Raw genomic sequence first — 18,720 nt, 5'->3', positions numbered from 1 at the left:
CTCTGGTTGGCACGCTGAATGGAAGGTCCTGTGACAGGGCCTTGGATCTCCACCAATGAAGGGAGACCTGCACTCCCAGGGGGACCTGAAGGCATATCTGCACGCGTGTCGTTATCTTGTCCTGGTATGGTAGGAGGAACCGCTGAAGGCTGCGGGAGTGTCATCTGGCCCATGGCGTGCACTCTATGCATGCTATCATGCACCCCAGTAGTGTGGCCAGTGTCATGAAGTAGGCTGAGCCCTCTCTCAGTATTATGTTTGAGAGGAAGTCTATCTTCTTCCTCCATTCCGGAGACAGGGAGATGGACCCCCTTGCCATGTCGAAGATTGCCCCCAGATGCAGAAGCCTCTGCACTGGGTTCAGGTGGCTCTACTGATGGTTCACCACAAGCCTGTGTTCCTGAAGGATTGCAAGTGTCTGTTTTACATTCCTTTGGACCCTGGAGAGTGATTGTGACCTGATGAGCAGATCGTCTAGATAGGGATGGATGCAGACTCCCATGTTCTGATGTGTGCAATCAGCACTTTCATGATCTTTGTGAAGAGCCTGGGTGCTGAGGAGAGGCCAAAAGGCATCACCCGGTACTGGTAGTGGTTGTTGTTGAAGGAGAACCTGAGGAAGCGCCAGTGGTCTGGGTGGATTAGGATATGCAGGTAGGCTTCTAACAGATCCATGGAGGCAAGGAATTCCCAGTTCCTTGTTGTCTCCTTGATGGTAGGCTTGTGCCCGAAATGTTTCAGAGGCCATTATAAAGGCCTCCAAAACATTTCGGCGCTGGGGTGGGATTCGGTGCTTCAGCACCGGCAGGGGTAGTACTTTAAGGGCGGGGGAAGGTGTACTCACACACACCCCGCCGCGTTTCCCCCGCCGGCGCTCTGCAAATTTCAAGCCCCTCGGGGTGGCAGCGTTCCTCCCTGCCGCCCCATTCCCCCCGTCGGCCGGAAATGGCCAAAGGTTGTGAGCGCGTGTGTGCCCATCGTGTGCGTGCCCGTCTGCCGTGTGCGCACGATGGGTGCACGCATGCTCTCAACTTCTGGCCACTTCCGGCCGATGGGGGGAACAGGGTGGCAGGGAGGAACACTGCCGCCCTGAGGGGCTTGAAATTTGCAGAGCGCCGGTGGGGGAAACGTGGCGGGGGGGTGAGTACACCCTCCCCCGCCCTTAAAGTACTACCCCTGCCGGTGCCGAAGACCATTCGGGCACATCCCTACTTGATGGTTCTGATGGATTCCATTTGGAACGAGCGCTTCTTGATGTAGCAGTTCAGGGGTCAGATTCAGCACTGCCCTCCAAGATCTGGCCTTCTTTGGAACCAAGAATAAGAGAGAATAAACAGCCTACCCTATCTCATTCATAGGCACTGTCTCTATTGCACTTATCTGAAGGAGGTGCTGGACAGCCTATGACATTTGTGTTCTCTTTTCTGATGACCTGGGCACAGGCGTGATGATGAATTTGTCCAGGGAGGGGATGAGAACTTCAAGGACAGGCCCCTCGAGACCGCCCGGAGTACCCACTGGTCAGAGGTGACTGCTGACCAGCCTTCCCTGAAGAGCAGGAGCCTCCGACTAGAGCGGAGTCATTACTTTTACTGTTGGAAGGAAGCAGGGTGGAACTGCTTGTTGTAAGACTGGCAGTCTGTGCCTCTGGGCCATTACTACCAATGGGCTCGTCTCTCTGTGCTTTGGTTAGAGTATCTGCAGTCATGAAAGGAACTGCTGGAGGAACAGTTTGATTGTCTGAAGGAGGAGCAAGAATTCCGGTGGTTGGGCCCATTCCTGAATGTCCTATTGCTTCCCCTCCTGACAGATGACACTGACTTCTTCTTGTCCCTGGTTTTCACAAGTACTGGTTCCAGGGCATCCCTGAACAGTTTGGACCCCTTGAAGGGTGCTGAGGCAAGGTTCAGTCTTGACTTGGAGTCCACCTTCCAGTGTTTCAGCTTAATGAAGACGGAGAAGATGAGGGTGAGTGGCAGCGCCTCCTCCTCCTCCTAGCCACGGGAGTATGAGGAAAGAAACGGCCCCTTTCGCCCTCTGGGATAGCCCTCCTTATGGTGGCTGAGTCTGGGAGAAGGATGAATCGCTGCTGGGGTGTGGTTTGAGGAGGTGGGGAGTGCTTTGGCCTCCACAGCCAGAGAAGGGATTAGAGCTTTAAATTCCCTGCCAATGAAATTGCGCAGCCACTCTGCCCCACTCCCCGAAATCGGAGGTACAGCCATGCCCTGTTCGCACGCGGGACTACTCATGATTATGGCATCCTCCAATTGTAGCCCCACGGCGGTAGTCGTGGTGGGTAAGGGAAAGAACCGATTGCCCCCGTTCCCCACAAGCGCAGCACCATCAAGGTTTTCAGGTGGTAAAATGGCATCTGTTGGCACGTCAGCCACTTTGCTGCCATGTGCTCCCCTTGCCACTTGAGCCATCTCCACGATATCTCCCTTGTGGCCCAGAAGTCTTGGAGAAGGGATCCGGCGGGGCTGCCGCTGTTGGCAGACCACCTTCAGAATAAGGCACTCACTCAGCCTCGCAACTGGCTTCTGTTGCTTCCAGTGGCTCCCAGCAGTGTGGGGCTGCTCCAAGCCGCATGTGGCGCGCTTCTCCTTTTTCTTTGATTTTTTGGCTCTCTTTCACGGTGGGGTTCTCACCCCCTCGAGGGGGGTACTCACCGTTTCTTCTGGGGCGTGGGCTTCCACCCAAGATTCGCCCTTTGACAACAAGGCCATAGCTGCTTCGGTGGAGTGGGCACACTCCACATGCGACCAAGAAAAAGGAGGCAGGATAGCGAGTTTCCGAGGGTGAGAAGGGGAAGAAGCTGAGTTGAGAGGAATAAGGCACAGAGAGAAACAGAAGAACCTGCAAGCAAGCGAAAGAGACAGAGTTTGGTGTAAAAAGGAAAAAATAGATAAGGAGGAATTTTTTTGGAAGGCAAATGGAGGAGCTCTCTCTTAGGCTGCCAATCCTGAGGCAACAGAAAAAGGAACTGGGGATGTGGGAGCTGCATGGTCATGCAAGAATTCTGGGCTGTGTAACTTCCTGTCGATCCAAGAAGTAGGAAATACCCTCAACTACTGGATGGGCTCCAATTACAGTGGGAAAACAGGCTTGTTTATACCACTGTTATAAGGATAGGAGGCTTCTCCTACCCTAGTTTGGAAGCTTGTGTGCTCCCATTTTCTGCTCTTGTGAGAGTTAAGAACAAGGTAGGAGGTGCCAGCAGTAATAATGTGCTAAGTAGCAGCTGGGTCAGATGACTTTTCTTCATATTTATTTATTTAATAATAAATATTAAAGGAGAAGTCTCCCACAGTAATACTAATTGTGTGGATGAGCCTAATGTCACCAGAACTGTGTCCAGTATTGTTAAGTGTGGCTGTACCATAAATGTAAACAATCTCTTTCCTGACACCAAATTTGTCTTTTCATTGCAAGTTCACACCAAGTTGCTATTTCCCTGTGAGCTTCCCACTATGACCTCAAGATCTCTCATATAAGCAGGACAACAAAGGCTGTATATTCCAGATCTTGAATTGTCAGCACTGAAAATCAGTGTACACATTTTAGGATCTGTGTTTGTTTAACATAAATGTGAAAACAGCAACATAGAGCAGAAAGTTTTCTACTGTATTTCCCCCTCCACAGAAAGTTCGATTTCTTAAGATAATATTGTTGCTAACAAAAGTAACAGATCTGTTATGGACTGAATACAATAGTAGTCAAATTGTGCAGTTTGACATTGTAGTTAACTTTTCCAAGTGACTACCCTAGGAAGCATAAACACCTCATGCTCAGCTCTGCATGTGCTAAAATTAGGATATTAATTTCCAAAGTTTTTTTTCCTTAATATGTAAATAATAAGAGAAGTGTATGCTACTGAGTTGTCTAGTTTTAAAATATACCAATATAAACAGTGTCCACAAAACTTTGAACATTAATATCACATTAATTGTGCTTTATTGATTTCCCCCCTAATGATGTAGTTCAGTCCAACTACTTTGGACTAGCAATAGCAATAGCAATAGCACTTACATTTATATACCGCTCTATAGCCGAAGCTCTCTAAGCGGTTTACAATGATTTAGCATATTGCCCCCAACATTCTGGGTACTCATTTTACCGACCTCGGAAGGATGGAAGGCTGAGTCAACCTTGAGCCCCTGGTCAGGATCGAACTTGTAACCTTTTGGTTACAGGGCGGCAGTTTTTACCACTGCGCCACTACTGAAAAATTGAAATATTTATACAGCTATTTTATATTTAGCATGTTCAGTTTACTTTATTTTAAATTAAACATGTTAATTTAGAGAACTGGAAATGTTTCTGAAAACTCTACATCACTGTTTCTTGGGTTCTTTATTACTATGCCATCTTTATAGCCTGCCTCTTCAGAAACAAAAAGAAAGGGAGGGGGAGAGAATCCAGCTAGACAGATTAAAAATTAAAGCTAGATACCTATGGGAAATTCAGTTTAGATCTTGCATAAACAAATGCAAGATATTTATTATATAGTTGTCCATCAGTAAGGCTCTCAACTACAGAATTCTACAAAGTTGGTAACTCTTACTAAGCTACACAAAACTAGAAGAATTGTACCCTGAACAAATTCCTTCTAAGAACATTACAGTATGCAGATAGAGAAATACAGAAAATGAGTCAAAAGCATACCAGCCCTGTTTGCATGAGGAAAAAGAATCCGTTGATTTAGTGATTTTTCACAGAACTTAGCTAATCTCTTTCCAAGCAACAAAAGAGACACAGCAAGAAGCCAAGCCAGCAAAGATTTCTCAGGAAGTTTTTAGTTGGCAAGTTATCCTTTTTTTTCTTCCAGAGTATAAAGAAAGAGTTTCAAGTTACAATAGATTAATCATGTGTAATGACACTCTTTGATCATCCACCACTCATGAATGTTATAATACAGTAATGACAGAAACATGATCTTTCAACTTTCAAGAGCCAATGCATATCACAAGTTACGTTATTCTTGCATGGGAAGCAAAAGAACTTATGAAGCCAGTGTTCAATTTTTATTGTTTCTGCTGAAATCTTGACTAAACCTAGTATGTACAGAAAGACGGATTTATACACTTTAACTGCTGTGCTGTTGCCCACTAAGTTGTCTGTTGAGTTTTTGTTTGAGTTATTGATTAAGTTTTGTAATTTGTTCAACAGTTCTTAAATTGTATTTTTGCTAGCTGCATTAATTTTCTTTTATCAAGCAGAGGAAGTGCAGAATTGGAGAAACTTTGTAGGCCATCTAGTCCATTCCCTTGCTCAAAGCCAGAAATCCAAAGCTAGAACATTCTGAACAGATAGCTGTGTAGCCTCTGCTTGAAGATCTCCAGTTCCAAAACTCCTAGGTAATTCATTCCATAATCAAATTGCTCTCCTATTAAGAAATTTCTCCCAGTGTCCAACCCAAATCCACCCTCTTGTAACTTAACCCCATTCAATCTAGTCTTGCTCTCTGGAGCAACAGCAAACATGATAGCCCTTCAGGTATTTGAAGAGTGTCATAATATCCCTGCTTAAGTCTTCTCTTCTCGATGCTAAACATACCCAGTTGCTTCAATCCTTCCTCCAAGGGCTTATTTTCAAGATCAAAAAATTCATTTTAAAAATAAAACTTTAATTTTCAGCAGAAACGCCACATCAGCGTAAATGCAGCAGCTAAACAGAACATCATGAGTGTTGAGTGGTATCAGTACTGGGATTCCAATCCTTATGTATAGTTTCTTATAGTAAGCCCAGAGATTACTATGAATGTGGGTTCCACAGAAGGAGGGGGGAACCCACACGCATAAGCCCCACAGGCGTCGAAAATTAACTTTTAAACACATACAGGTGAAACTCGGAAAATTAGAATATCGTGCAAAAGTCCATTAATTTCAGTAATGCAAATTAAAAGGTGAAACTGATATATGAGACAGACGCATTACATGCAAAGCGAGATCAGTCAAGCCTTAATTTGTTATAATTGTGATGATCATGGCGTACAGCTCATGAAAACCCCAAATCCACAATCTCAGAAAATTAGAATATTACATGGAACCAAGAAGACAAGGATTGAAGAATAGAACAATATCGGACCTCTGAAAAGTATACAGTGTACTGTGCTTGATTGGCCAGCAAACCCGCCTGACCTGACCCCATAGAGAATCTATGGGGCATTGCCAAGAGAAGGATGAGAGACATGAGACCAAACAATGCAGAATTGCTGAAGGCCGCTAATGAAGCATCCTGGTCTTCCATAATACCTCAGCAGTGCCACAGGCTGATAGCATCCATGCCACGCCGCATTGAGGCAGTAATTGCTGCAAAAGGGGCCCAAACCAAGTACTGAATACATATGCATGCTTATACTTTTCAGAGGCCCGATATTGTTCTATTCTTCAATCCTTGTCTTCTTGGTTCCATGTAATATTCTAATTTTCTGAGATTGTGGATTTGGGGTTTTCATGAGCTGTACGCCATGATCATCACAATTATAACAAATTAATGATTGACTGATCTCGCTTTGCATGTAATGCGTCTGTCTCATATATCAGTTTCACCTTTTAATTTGCATTACTGAAATTAATGGACTTTTGCACGATATTCTAATTTTCCGAGTTTCACCTGTATATGCCACAACATTTCTGCCAAAAATTACAGTAAGATATATTTCTAGATTATTATGTGGTCATAGACATCTCCCTGAGCATCAGGTTGTTTTGTGCATGTTTGTTTTACACATGTGGTGCTTTAGTACTATGAGTTTCACCAGTCTGAAGAGGGCCAAATCTGACATTATAGTTTTCCCCAAGCATTTGTGGAAAAGGTGTGTTCTCAACTGAAGAGCAGTCCCAGAGGTTTCAATCAGGAGCAGAAGTTGCTTACCATTACCATTGTAGTTTGCCTAGACAAAATTGCTTCCCAAGCCAGTTTCCCACCCATGGGGAAAGCCATGGAGCCCCATATAATTTCCTTCAGGAGAAACAAGATAGCCTAGCCTTTTGAGTAGACAGGGTTAAGCAACCCCACTCCTAATATTCTTCTGCTATCTACTGCAGTCTCTTTGGCAACTTCTCAACATAAAAGTTTAAACCCCCAGATGAAAAAACTGTGCAGGACATAAAGACTGGATTTGGTAATCCAAACTGGGACTTATCTACACAGAGATAACTACAGTGCCTATACTTCACAAGTGCATCTACCTACAGTCATACATTAACTAAGCCATATGCATACACAACTACTTGTACTGAGCTAAGTAAATGTCAAAACAGTTTAAAACATCACCTTTCCCCTAACCTACAGAAATTAAGAATTTCTCTAGTGCAGTATTTTATTAGATCAGTGTTGACTGATGACTAACACACACAAGTTTTCATATCTCAGAAATTGTCTCTTGAGCAGTCATTTAGTGTAGGTATTATTTAACAAGGCCTCCTTAACTACTTAATCAGCAAGTCTTTACTCCAAAATGAGCTGATAGATCAATACCTCATAAAAGGTTCAAAGCCACTGAAGACAAGGTTATATGTTAGATTTCTCTACTCACCACTAGAAATGGATCATAAAGTATGAGTCCATAGTCTATTTGTTAGCCCCCACATAAACTGCACTATCTGGATCAGGGAGAAAGTCCATGCAAGTAATACTGCTATGTCCTCTTTTGATTAAAGCATCATATGGACATTTATCTGGAAAGCAAGTAACCAAGAATCTGAGCACTATTTAGAGATCCAAGTCTCCAAACAGTTTAATTACAATGATTACCTCTGTTGCTAGACCATTTTAAAAGAATATTTATAAATAAAGATCAGGCCTCATCACACTTTTGCAGCTTTCATTATACCAACATGCCATTTAAGTAGCCACACTGAAAGACTTAATTCTAGTCTCATATATGATCAAATGCTACCATGTTGCTTGGTAATGTGTATACCCTGGTTACAGTAGTTACTGGCGGCATATCAAAATCAACAGCTGGGTGAGGAGGTTTAATAGAACATTGATGCAATTACTAGCCCCTCTTTTACACAAAGTGCAAATATGAAGGTTCTTTGCCTTTCCAGGTCCAGGAAAGACAGGCATTCTTATTTCTGAACTCTGGTTAGAGCAAAGATACTCCAGCCCACCATACTCCAAAATTCAGAGGTTTTGCCACATTAGTGTAAGAGACATTAGAAACTATGGAGTGGCACTATAATGACTGCACCTTTGAAGAAATCCTCCCCAGTCTCCTTGACTGAAAAAGGGACTGAACTTGAATGGGAGGGGACAGTTCAGTACAATACTAGGTGAGTAACATGGATTCCTGCCAGCCTCCTATACATAATGTCCAGCTAAGTTAGCATGCTTGGCAAACTAGCAGTTACTAGTCTACGCCAAATGCTAGTCTGAGCAACACACAAGCCTTCAGCCAATGTCAGGTTTTGAGCAGGCTGAATAGCAAGAGCTCTCCACCAGCCTCTTAAGCCAGATGCTATCAGAGACAGGACAAGTCCAAGTATTATGCCCCAAACCAGTGCATGGTCCTGGACACACTCTGGATAGGACCTGGTAATGAGAGGGGGCAGGTACAGAGTACCACAAAAATATTAGAAGCAGCCCAGGAAAAAAAGTTCATCTATATTCATTACTAAATTTAGTGTAGATTATAAAATGGGAATTTTGGCACTATTCATAATCCACTTTCATCACTGTGAAACACTGTTTACACAGCAATGATTTGTTTAAGGCTCTTTGCAAGACCCTCCCCAAGCATATGGTATAAGAGAGGTGAGTCATCAGAAGACTACTCTTAAGAGATTTTCATTCAAACTCATAACATTGTTCTTCCAAGAACAGAAATAATGTGAATCTTTTATCCAAATCCAAAATCTTTGCCAAATATTTTGACTGCTGAAATCTATTTTATTGGTCTAGAAATGATAACAACCTAAGAAGATTTTCCAAGTGGCTCTGGGTTTAATCAAAATATTTTAAGATACCTCCGAGAAGACTTCTGATCCTAAAGCTTCAAGATTTTTTAGAAAAACTGCTCAACTTTGCACCTTCTGACAGGGCACCTCCAATTAATCATTTTAACCAACCATCCGACAAATCAAGACCTGCCTACTCAGACATGCTGCTATAACAAAGCACAGGCAAATAGATGGTCATGTGTTGCGCCACAGAGGCAATCCTAAGTATGTAGAGTTCTCATGAGTTTGAAACCCCTGACAAACTGAAACCCCCCTGCAGATGTTTACGTACAACTCTCATTATAACTGGGCATGATGGTAGTCTAACAGCAGCTGGAGCTGAAGTTTGAAACCCTTGCCTCACATGCTATACTCTGACCATAGCCGATCCCTTCTTGAATTAAACAAAGGTTTGTAAATAGCTACTTGACTATCTCTAGTAAGATGTACCTCCAACCAAAGAGGCAGAGAAGCTTTGAGACTTTCTGGTGATTCTTTTTGATCACAAACACAGATATGTGCAGTCAAACAGGCTAGTGAAGTTTTTTGTGGGCTAGTAACATGTTCAGACATTTCAAAGGCTGAACTAAGCAGTCTTCAGATAGAGTTTACACCACATCCTACTCAAATAATACTTATTACGTTCTTCCATAAAACAACCATATTACTACAATACAGGCCACTCTATGCTTAGTGATGAACCTAGATTAACTTTTGGGGGGCTTCTGTAACAATATTTTTGTATTTGTAGCTGCTACTGCCTTCTCTCACCACTAACTCCTACCCAGAGTGCATCCAAGACCATGCACTCATAATTCTTGGCCCATGGCATAGATGGGGAGGGCTACATAAGGGCAGTTCCTCAATAAGGCAGAATTAGGTGATAGCCTCAGGTGGCAAGTGCAGCACAGGGTGACAAGTGTATGCACCTCAATTGCCTGCTGTCTCACCACCTGCTGCTGCACCTGATCTTTGATTTTCCCTCCTTGCTGGCACCACACCATTGCTGAACCTGCCACTGGTCCTCTTCCCCCCCCCCGCCACCTCCCCACCACTGACCTCACTTGTCCAGCACACAACTGCTCAGTGTTGCAGAGCAGCCAAGCAGCAGCCCAGTTGGCCACTGAGCTCCAGTGGGCAAATGCAGAGAAAAGGGACGACAACAAGGAGAGGCCAATGGCAAGCTGCTGCTACCTGCCAGCCTAGAACACCAGCAACGGCATGCCAGAAAATTGAGGCTGACAAGGAGGGGGGTGCGGGTGGCCTCAGGGCCAGCAAGAGAGGTGAGGGGCAGCATGAATAGTTGCTCAACAGCAGCTGGAGAGCCAAGGCTGCCTATCCCTAGTCTACAGGGAAGCACCTTTTCCCTTCCCTCTGGTTTGTGGGTGCAAATACTGTCTAGGCACTTTATGAAATAGTGTAGTAAGTATGCAGACAGTGTTTTCACCAATGCATGCTCCAGAACCACAAAATAAAATATTGCACATATCTTCTAGTTTCAATAAGGAAATAGGCAGAAGCACCACATCATAACAGAAGTTATTTTCCCTGCTATTATGTATTAGCTATTAAAAGAATGCAAGTGTTTGATGCCAACAAGCTCGTCTCAGTCAAAGTGTTCACTATGCAGCATATTGAAATTTTGTTATTGTTTATACAAAACCTTTTGTAGCAGAGCAACGACTATCCCCAGCCACCTCCATACACACTGCAGAATAAGGAAGCTTAACAGTATAATAAAGGACATGGGTGACAGATTATCTATCCCTCCTCAATTAGATTTATGACTATTTTGTTCATGTGATTGTGATGTCATCAGTTTAGCATTTCCACAAAAAATGTCCAAGAGATGGTGCACGCACACACACATGGAATGGAAAACAAAAAAACAGTAACAATTCAGTGGAAAAACTGTATGGATCAGTGCTGTTTCTCTATGTCAAACACTAAATAACAGATGGCCTTAAAAGACTTATCTTGACTTTAACGAGGACTAGAAAAGCCAAAAATGTGCTCAATTCATATACTTTTGTAGCAGACAGGAACCAGAGTTCCTAGCTTAACTGTGCCCAACTCTATTTCAATAACATTCTTTTGTACTTTCGATGTCATGTAGACAGTTTGGGGACCACAAATATTTTACGTACAACTTATCACAACCAGATAGCAATATCTTTGAAAACTCATCACTACACTAGAGAAATGAATTAGAGATGAGAGGGGCCAAGGAGGAGACTTGGAAGGCACGGCAACCCATACATTAAACAATTCTACCATAGGCTCTTTTACAGCTTTGTAAAACATTAATGAGAAGGCTACATACATCTTGTGGATTAAGGAATTCTGGTGAGAGCTATCGCAAAGCACTACCAATCAAAGAGATGCATCCTTTCACAATGAGTAATTGTGAAATTCTATCATTGTGTAGGAATGATAAAGTGTAAATTCATTTTAAAAAACAAAACTCTTGTCACTTCAGGCAAAAGGCAACTGAAGACAAAGTCAAGAGGCATGTTTCAGTATATAGTGCAGTCTGCGTTAACACATAATTGTAAACTTCGGTTTGAAAAGCTCATTCCACTTGATTCATGCCATAAGCCTGAATCAGAAGACCACAAAAGTAAGGCTCTCCTTTAAGGTTAAAGTTACCACGTTGCCAAAATCACCACCTTCCTCATGAAAATGCTTTAAAAGTTAAGCCTTGTTGATTTAATCCCACCATACATCCAATCTGTTCTGTACACAGCCTAGAAAGAAGAGGAACAGCACTTCCCATCCCAATTAGCATAACAGCTAGCCCCCACCCTCCCTGGGGCGATGAAGAAAGTGTTCAGCAGAAGAATTCACATAAACAAGCAGTACTGAAATAGCATAAAATATAGGGCAGCTTTGAGAAGTAAGCCAGCTGGCAACATCCCTCCAGAAATCCCTACCTAGACGAAAGGCTAAGTCAGGGCCTAGGAGGAAGTCTGTCCTCCCAGGCACCAGCCGCAGCTCTCCCGGGCGAAGTCCCCCTACTCCAAGGGATGCCTGCCTGCCCGCCCGCCCGCCCGCGGTACCTTCGGCGCCTCTCCCCGCTCACCACTTCCTCCTCCCGCACTCGCTTCCCATCGCAGGGCTCCTGCGCTTCCTGCATTCCTGGGCCACTCACTGGCTGCTCGCCCAGGGTTCATCCAGGGGCTCAGCCTGGCCTCTGCTTGACACAGAAGAAAGAAAGCGGAGAGGCTGGTCCGCCCGCTTCCTCCGGCGCCTCCAAGCGCCCCAGTCCCGACGGGGCTTACACCTCCCACCCCGTCCGTCCCCCCCGCCTCACACCCGCACTTGCAGCAGCAGCAGCAGCACTCTTTCACGCACACACATCCCAAGGAGGCGCCACTTGCCCCGACAAGCTCCGCTCCTTTCTCCTTTCTCTCCACCGCACACCGAACCCCTTTGAGCGCAGCCAGCCAGCTCCTTCCCCGCCCGAGGGACTCACCGGTGCAGAAGCGCCCCAGCCCTCCTCTGCTTCAGCCCCACACCCGGGAGCTCCAGCTTCGCCCCCGCGGGTCCCTCGATTCTCTCCACCTGCGGGGGGCCAATCTCGCCTCGAGCCCCCTTTCAACGAGCCAAAGCCCCACCCCGGCCAGTTTCCCGGCCCCGGCCGGCCGCTCCCTCTCACCTGCTACCCGCAGCCTCCTCCCTTCAGCTCCTCCTCAGCCGCGCTGCCTCCCACTCCCTGACAACAACTCCCACCTCCTTCACTTACCTCCTCCACCTTGAAATCTGCAGCTATTGGTCGCTTTAGCAGGAACTACTCATAATTATTGCTGGAAACTAACGCCTGTCAGAACCTGGCTCCGCCTTCAGCTTTCAGAGCATTTTGACTCACGCTATGGCTTTGCCGCCCCCACTTCTTTCCTCATCTTTTTAATTGGTTCGAACTACAGAAGCGGACGGTAACGATAGGCCAAAGGAGATGCCAGCCGTGTAGAAGTCTCCGCCTTTATTTACAGGAGCCAATATAAGCGCCTAGATATGCTGCTATGTTAGGTTGCACAGTAGGGCGGGATACAGTTCAAAGAACGGGGAAGGACGTACCTGATCTAGGTTTAACTCTATGCTAATGATTCGTTTGGTCGTAGTTGATGTATTTGTCTAGGTTTTTGTATGATAATGAATTCAACCTTATCTTTAAAAGATTGATTATTTTATATATTTAAAATATGTTTAATCTCAGATCAATTTGTTGTGTTTTGCTGAATCAGAGAATTAGAGATATCTCCCACCAACAATCTCCAGGGCTATCTCTTGTGGGAAAACATGTGTCTAAACATTCCTGATAGCTTCTTGAAGTTGAAGTGTTTGTCTTGACAGCTGGGATGAATTGCTCTCATGGCTAAGAACCACCACCTTGAATTCTTTTGAAGAGATTAAGCCTATCTACTGCTTATCCCCATCTACCTTTTCTCTCAAGGTAAGCTTGCCCAGTTCCTGGAGTACTACTCTTGTAGCTACATTGTGAGTGGAGCTACTAGCAAAAAGGAATATAGCATTTGAAATATTAATTCATATTATTCTACATCATTATTTTGTTAAAGTGGTGGAGGAAAGTACAATCTGTGAAGTATCAAGCTACCAAATGAAATGAATGCTTCTGCATTCTGAAACTCAGAGGGGAATTTATTTTTAGTTTTGATTGTGTCCATAATATTTTTTCCCACACAAATCTGGAAATGGGTTTGGTAATGCAAGTGCATCTGACACAGAAGAGTAAGAGTGCCTTCAACTCTTCCAATACATAATCCAGCCATGGGAAGTTCCAGTCTCCTATGGTTGGGTAAGATGACTGAGAGGGTGGTGACTGACCAGCTTCAACTGGTCTTGGAGGAAAGTGTTTATCTAGATTCTAGACCAATTTCAAACTGACTTTAGGGTGGGCCATGGGGTTAAAATGGCCTTGGTCAGCCTGATAGGTGACCTTCTCTGAGGAACTGACAGAGGGGGTGTGATTCCGCTGGTTCTTTTGGATCTATTGGTGGATTTTGATACCACCAATCATGGTATCCTTCTGGATCGCCTGAAGGATTTGAAGATAGGAGGCACTGTTTTACAGTGGTTCCGCTCCTATGTAGTTGTATGTTTTGGGTAGCTTTCAGATGATAGTTCTTGGTGACAGTTGCTCTTCTAAACACGAGCTACTATATGGAGTCCTTCAGAGCTCCATTCTGTCATCAAAGTTTTTTAGCATCTACATGAAACTGCTGGGTGAGGTCACCAGGGGATTTGGTGCTGGGTATTATCAATATGCTGATGGCACCCAAATCTATTTCTCCTTGTCATCAATATCAGGAAATGGCATTAACCCCTTAAATGCCTGTCTACAGGCAGTAGTGGGCTGGATGAGGGATAATAAACTGAAGCTGAATCTAAGCAAGACAAAGGTACTCATTGTTGAGGGCTGTAATCTACAGGACTGATAGAACTTCCTGTTCTGGACAAGGCTACACAGAAAAAACAGGTTCATAGCTTTGGAGTGCTCTTAGACCTGGATCTCACTCTAGTGTCCCAGGTTGAGGCTGTGGCCAGGAGCGCTTTTTACCAGCTGTGATTGATTTGACAACTCTGTCCATCCCTTGAGAAGGGTGACCTGAAAACAGTGGTACACCTAGCTGGTAATCTCCAGGTTGGACTACTGTAATGTGCTCTATGTAGGGCTGCCTTTGTACTTAGTTCAGGGTGTCTCTCTGGGGTATCCTAGAGAGACATTATGCTTGTTCCTAAACAGTTGCCCTGGCTGCTGATATGTTTCCAGGCAAAGTCCAAAGTGCTGGTTATTACCTTTTAAAGCCTTGAATGGCTTAGGTCTGGGTTACTTGAGAGAGCACCTTTCTCTACCAGATCCCCATGCTCATTAGGAATATCAGGAGGGGTCCATCTTTTGGTGCCAAAGGTTCATCTGGTGGTGACCTGGGATCGGGCCTTCTCTGTTGTCGCCCCTAGGTTATGGAATGCATTCCCCATGGACAAGAGGATTATCTTCCTTGGATGCCTTCAAGAGAGCCTTAAAGACCCATTATTTTAGCCTGGCTCTTAATGATATCTAGTTCTAATTTTAATCTGGTTTAAATGTGTGTTTTTTAATTCTAATTGTTTTATGTGTGCTTTGATTTTAATATAAACCACCCTGAGCCACTTTGGAAGGGCGGAGTATAAATAAAATCAGTTTTAATTCCCACACATTAGTAAACTTGTAAAGGATATTGGTATTAACCATATTTAATTTAGTAATTATTACTAAACTCCACTTATAAATCTGTTTACTTGAAAGAGATGTCATTGATTCCAATGGAACTTACTTCCAGGTAAGTGCACTTTGGATTGGAGCCTAAAGCACATACACAAGACCTTTTGTACATCTTATACAAGACACAGTCCTTAAAACACTAACTTACAAATCTATATTTGACTAGACTAATGCATATAAGAGGTTTTGGTACATGAATCTTGTAAATATACCAGTGTATGCAGATATTACATTTTAGGAGGTTCTTTGAAAGCAGGATAAGCATAAATCAACTGGTTTGGGACAGCCCGAAGGGACCACATACTGATTTTAAAAACTGCACTGGCTGCTGATGTTTCCAGGAGAAATACAAAGGAACCAGTGTGGTGTAGTGGTTAGAATGTTGGACTAGGACTGGGGAGACTTGAATTCAAATCCCCATTTAGCCATGTTACTTGTTGGGTGACCCTGGGACAGTCCCTTCTCTCTCACCCTAACTTACCTCACAGGGTTGTTGTGAGGAGAAACCTAACTATGTACACCACTCTGGGCTCCTTGGAGGAAGAGTGGAATATTAGTGTTAAGATAAAATAAAAAAAATGTAAAGTGTGGTTATTGCCTATAAAGCCATTAGTGGCTTGGGCCCATGGTATTTAAGAGAGCGCCTTCTTTGTCCTGAACCCTGCTGCCTATTACAGTCTTCTGGAGAGATCCAGTTATGGTTGCCACTAGCTCATTTGGTGGCAACTGAGGACTGAGTTTTCTCTGTGGCTGCCCCAGTGCTTTGGAATATGCTCCCTGTTGAAATAAGAGCATCTCCTTCTCTGTTTTTAGGAAGACACTCAACGCACCTGTTTTTGGCTTTTAACTGGAATTTTATGAGATTGTGTTTATTTTTGTAGAATTTTAATCTGATTACTTTTCTATATTTTAAATTTTGCATACTGCCTAGAGATGTACATATCAGGTGGTATAAAATATGATAAATGAGAGAGACTGGTTTGTTTTAATATGGTGCAAACCTCTCTCATCGGTTAGTAAGAGGGATGGCCTTCAATTCTTTGCCTTGTTTATAAGTTTTCCAGGCATTCTGGGTAGCACCTGTTGAAAAGAGAATTCTGGACTAGCAGGGTTGATTTGATTTAAATAACTTAAGAGAAGGACTCCATTTGAATGATTTAAATCACTGGTCTATTTATTCAGCATTTTCTAGCAAAAGTACATTCTCATCGGTCACTGCTCCTACCAGAGCCGGGGTGGAAGTGTTTACTGGGATGAATTCTAGTGTAAAGGATTAACACTAGGTTGCCACCATCCATTGTATTTTAATGTGGGACAAACCATTTTTTCCATATAAGATTCCTTGAGCATAAAGTGGTGAAACTCTCCCACTTTGGGGTTTTGGATGATGCAGATTATTCTAGACCCACTTCAAACTGGCTTTCATGTGGGCTATGGGGTTGAGACTAGGCTTGAGTCTGAAACGTTTCAGAGGTCATAATAGAGGCCTCCGAAACGTTTTGGAGGTCGAAGCCATTTCAGCTTTTGGACTTCAGCGGGGGGGGGTGTCTTTTAAGGGCGGGGGAGGCTGCACTTACCCCTCCCACTGCTTTTCCCCCACCGGCGCTCTGTTTATACCGAAACCCATTGGGCGGCAGCGTACCTTCCTGCCGCCCCTTCCCCCTTTCATCGCCATACATTGCCAGAAGTAGCGGCTGCGTGTGTGCTCGTTGTGTGCAAGGCATACGGACATGCGCGACGGGCGCATGCGCAGCTGCTACTTCCAGCGACGTATGGGGTAAGTACACCCTCCCCCACCCGTAAGGAGCCACCACCGAAACGTGGCTGAGCCGTTTTGGGCTCAAGCCTACTTGAGACTGCCTTGGTCGGCCTGATGAGAGATATGCAACTGGCTATCAGCAGAGGGAGTGTGACTCTACTGATCCTTTTGGATCTCTCTACAGCTTTCGATACCATTGACCATGGTATCCTTCTGGGCCACCTGTGGGAGTGGGAGTGGGTGGCACTGTTTTACAGTGATTCTGCTCCTATCTCTCTAGTATATTCCAGATAGTGTCGCTTGGAGACTGTTCTGCAAAGTGAAAACTAAAGTGTGGAGTACCACAAGGCTCCATACTGTCTCCAGTGTATCATCTACATGAAACCACTGGGAGAGATCATCAGAAGACTTGGTGCAGGGTATTATCAATAGGCTGACACCCAGATCTACTTCTCCATGCTGACCTCCTCAGGAAATGGCATATCTTCCCTAAATGCCTGCCTGAAGGCAGTAATGGGCTGGATGAGGGATAATAAACTGAAGCTGAATCCAAATAAGATGGAGGTACTGATGGTGGGGGGTGCATGGTCGAGACACAAGAGATGGTTTAGATCTGCCTGTTCTGAATGGGGTCCCACTCCCCCTGAAAGATCAGGTACATAGCTTGGAAATGTTCCTGGACCCAAAGCTCTCCCTGGTTTCTCAGGTTGAGGCAGTGGCCAGGAGTGCTTTTTTATCAGCTTCATTTGATACATCAGCTACATTCACTTCTAGAGGTAAATGACCTTAAAACTGTGGTACATATGCTGGTAACCTCCAGACTTGACTACTGTAATGCACTCTACGTGGGGCTGTCTTTGTACGTTGTCTGGAAACGACAATTGGTACAGAATGCAGCAGCCAGATTGGCCTCTGGGACAACATGAAGGGACCATATAACACCAGTTTTGAAAGAACTGCATTGGCTGCCAGTGCCAAGATGTTTCCAGGTGAAATACAAAGTGCTGGTTATTATTTATAAAACCCTAAATGGCTTGGGTCCAGGCTTTTTAAGAGAGTGCCTCCAGGGGCCTCCTTTGTCATGAACCCTGCCAGCTGCTATGATCTTCTGGTGAGGTCTGGTTACGGTTGCCACTAGCTTGTTTGGAGACCCAGGAGTGGGCTTTCTCTGTGGCTGCCCCATGGCTTTGGAATATGCTCCCTGCTAAAATAAGAGCATTTCCTTCTCTGTTTTCAGGAAGACCCTCAAGATTCTCCTGTTCCTGCAAGCTTTCAATCAGTATTTATTTTAATAATTGGTTTTAATAACTGTTTTATACTATTGTCTTTATGTCTCAAGTATTTTAATCTGTTTTTAAATATTTTAAATTTTGTACACTGCTTCGAGATGTACATATCAGGTGGTATAAAAATATGATAAATAGAAGAGGCTGAGCATTCCTAGGGCTCCAGAGGCATGTGACTGAGGCAGACCCCAAATGAAGAGTAGCACACTTCACCCACATGGGTTTTTTAGATCAGAAGAAAAACCATTTTTATAAGAATAATTCTCATCAATAAAGCAGATTGTAATAGTTTTCCTTAACTCAGCAACCCAGATTCAAGCAATATAATATTTTGTTTGTTTGTTTGTTAAATTTATATCCCGCCCAAACATACGTCTCTGGGTGGCTAACAATTAAAACATATATAAAAATTAAAACAATACAATAATTTAAAAACCATAAAAT

The 18,720-nt window shown here is 44.1% G+C and overlaps 1 protein-coding gene across 8 annotated transcripts in view; it reads right to left on the bottom strand.

The window, feature by feature from the left end:
- The window catches only part of NUMB (NUMB endocytic adaptor protein), a 137,333-nt gene extending 124,486 nt beyond the window's left edge, over positions 1 to 12,847 (bottom strand). For 5 of the 8 annotated variants that reach the window (XR_008308526.1, XM_053255552.1, XM_053255612.1 and 2 more), the window contains exon 1: positions 12,607 to 12,686. The gene's annotated coding sequence lies outside the window, so the exon portion shown is untranslated. The other 3 variants (XM_053255573.1, XM_053255562.1, XM_053255591.1) reach the window with 3 other exon arrangements.
- Between the last annotated feature and the right edge of the window lie 5,873 nt (positions 12,848 to 18,720).

Source organism: Hemicordylus capensis, chromosome 1 (genome assembly GCF_027244095.1).
Source record: "Hemicordylus capensis ecotype Gifberg chromosome 1, rHemCap1.1.pri, whole genome shotgun sequence".
Taxonomy (NCBI): domain Eukaryota; kingdom Metazoa; phylum Chordata; class Lepidosauria; order Squamata; family Cordylidae; genus Hemicordylus; species Hemicordylus capensis.
Note: the sequence above shows the minus strand (reverse complement) of the source record. Positions and strands in the feature narration are given on the sequence as shown.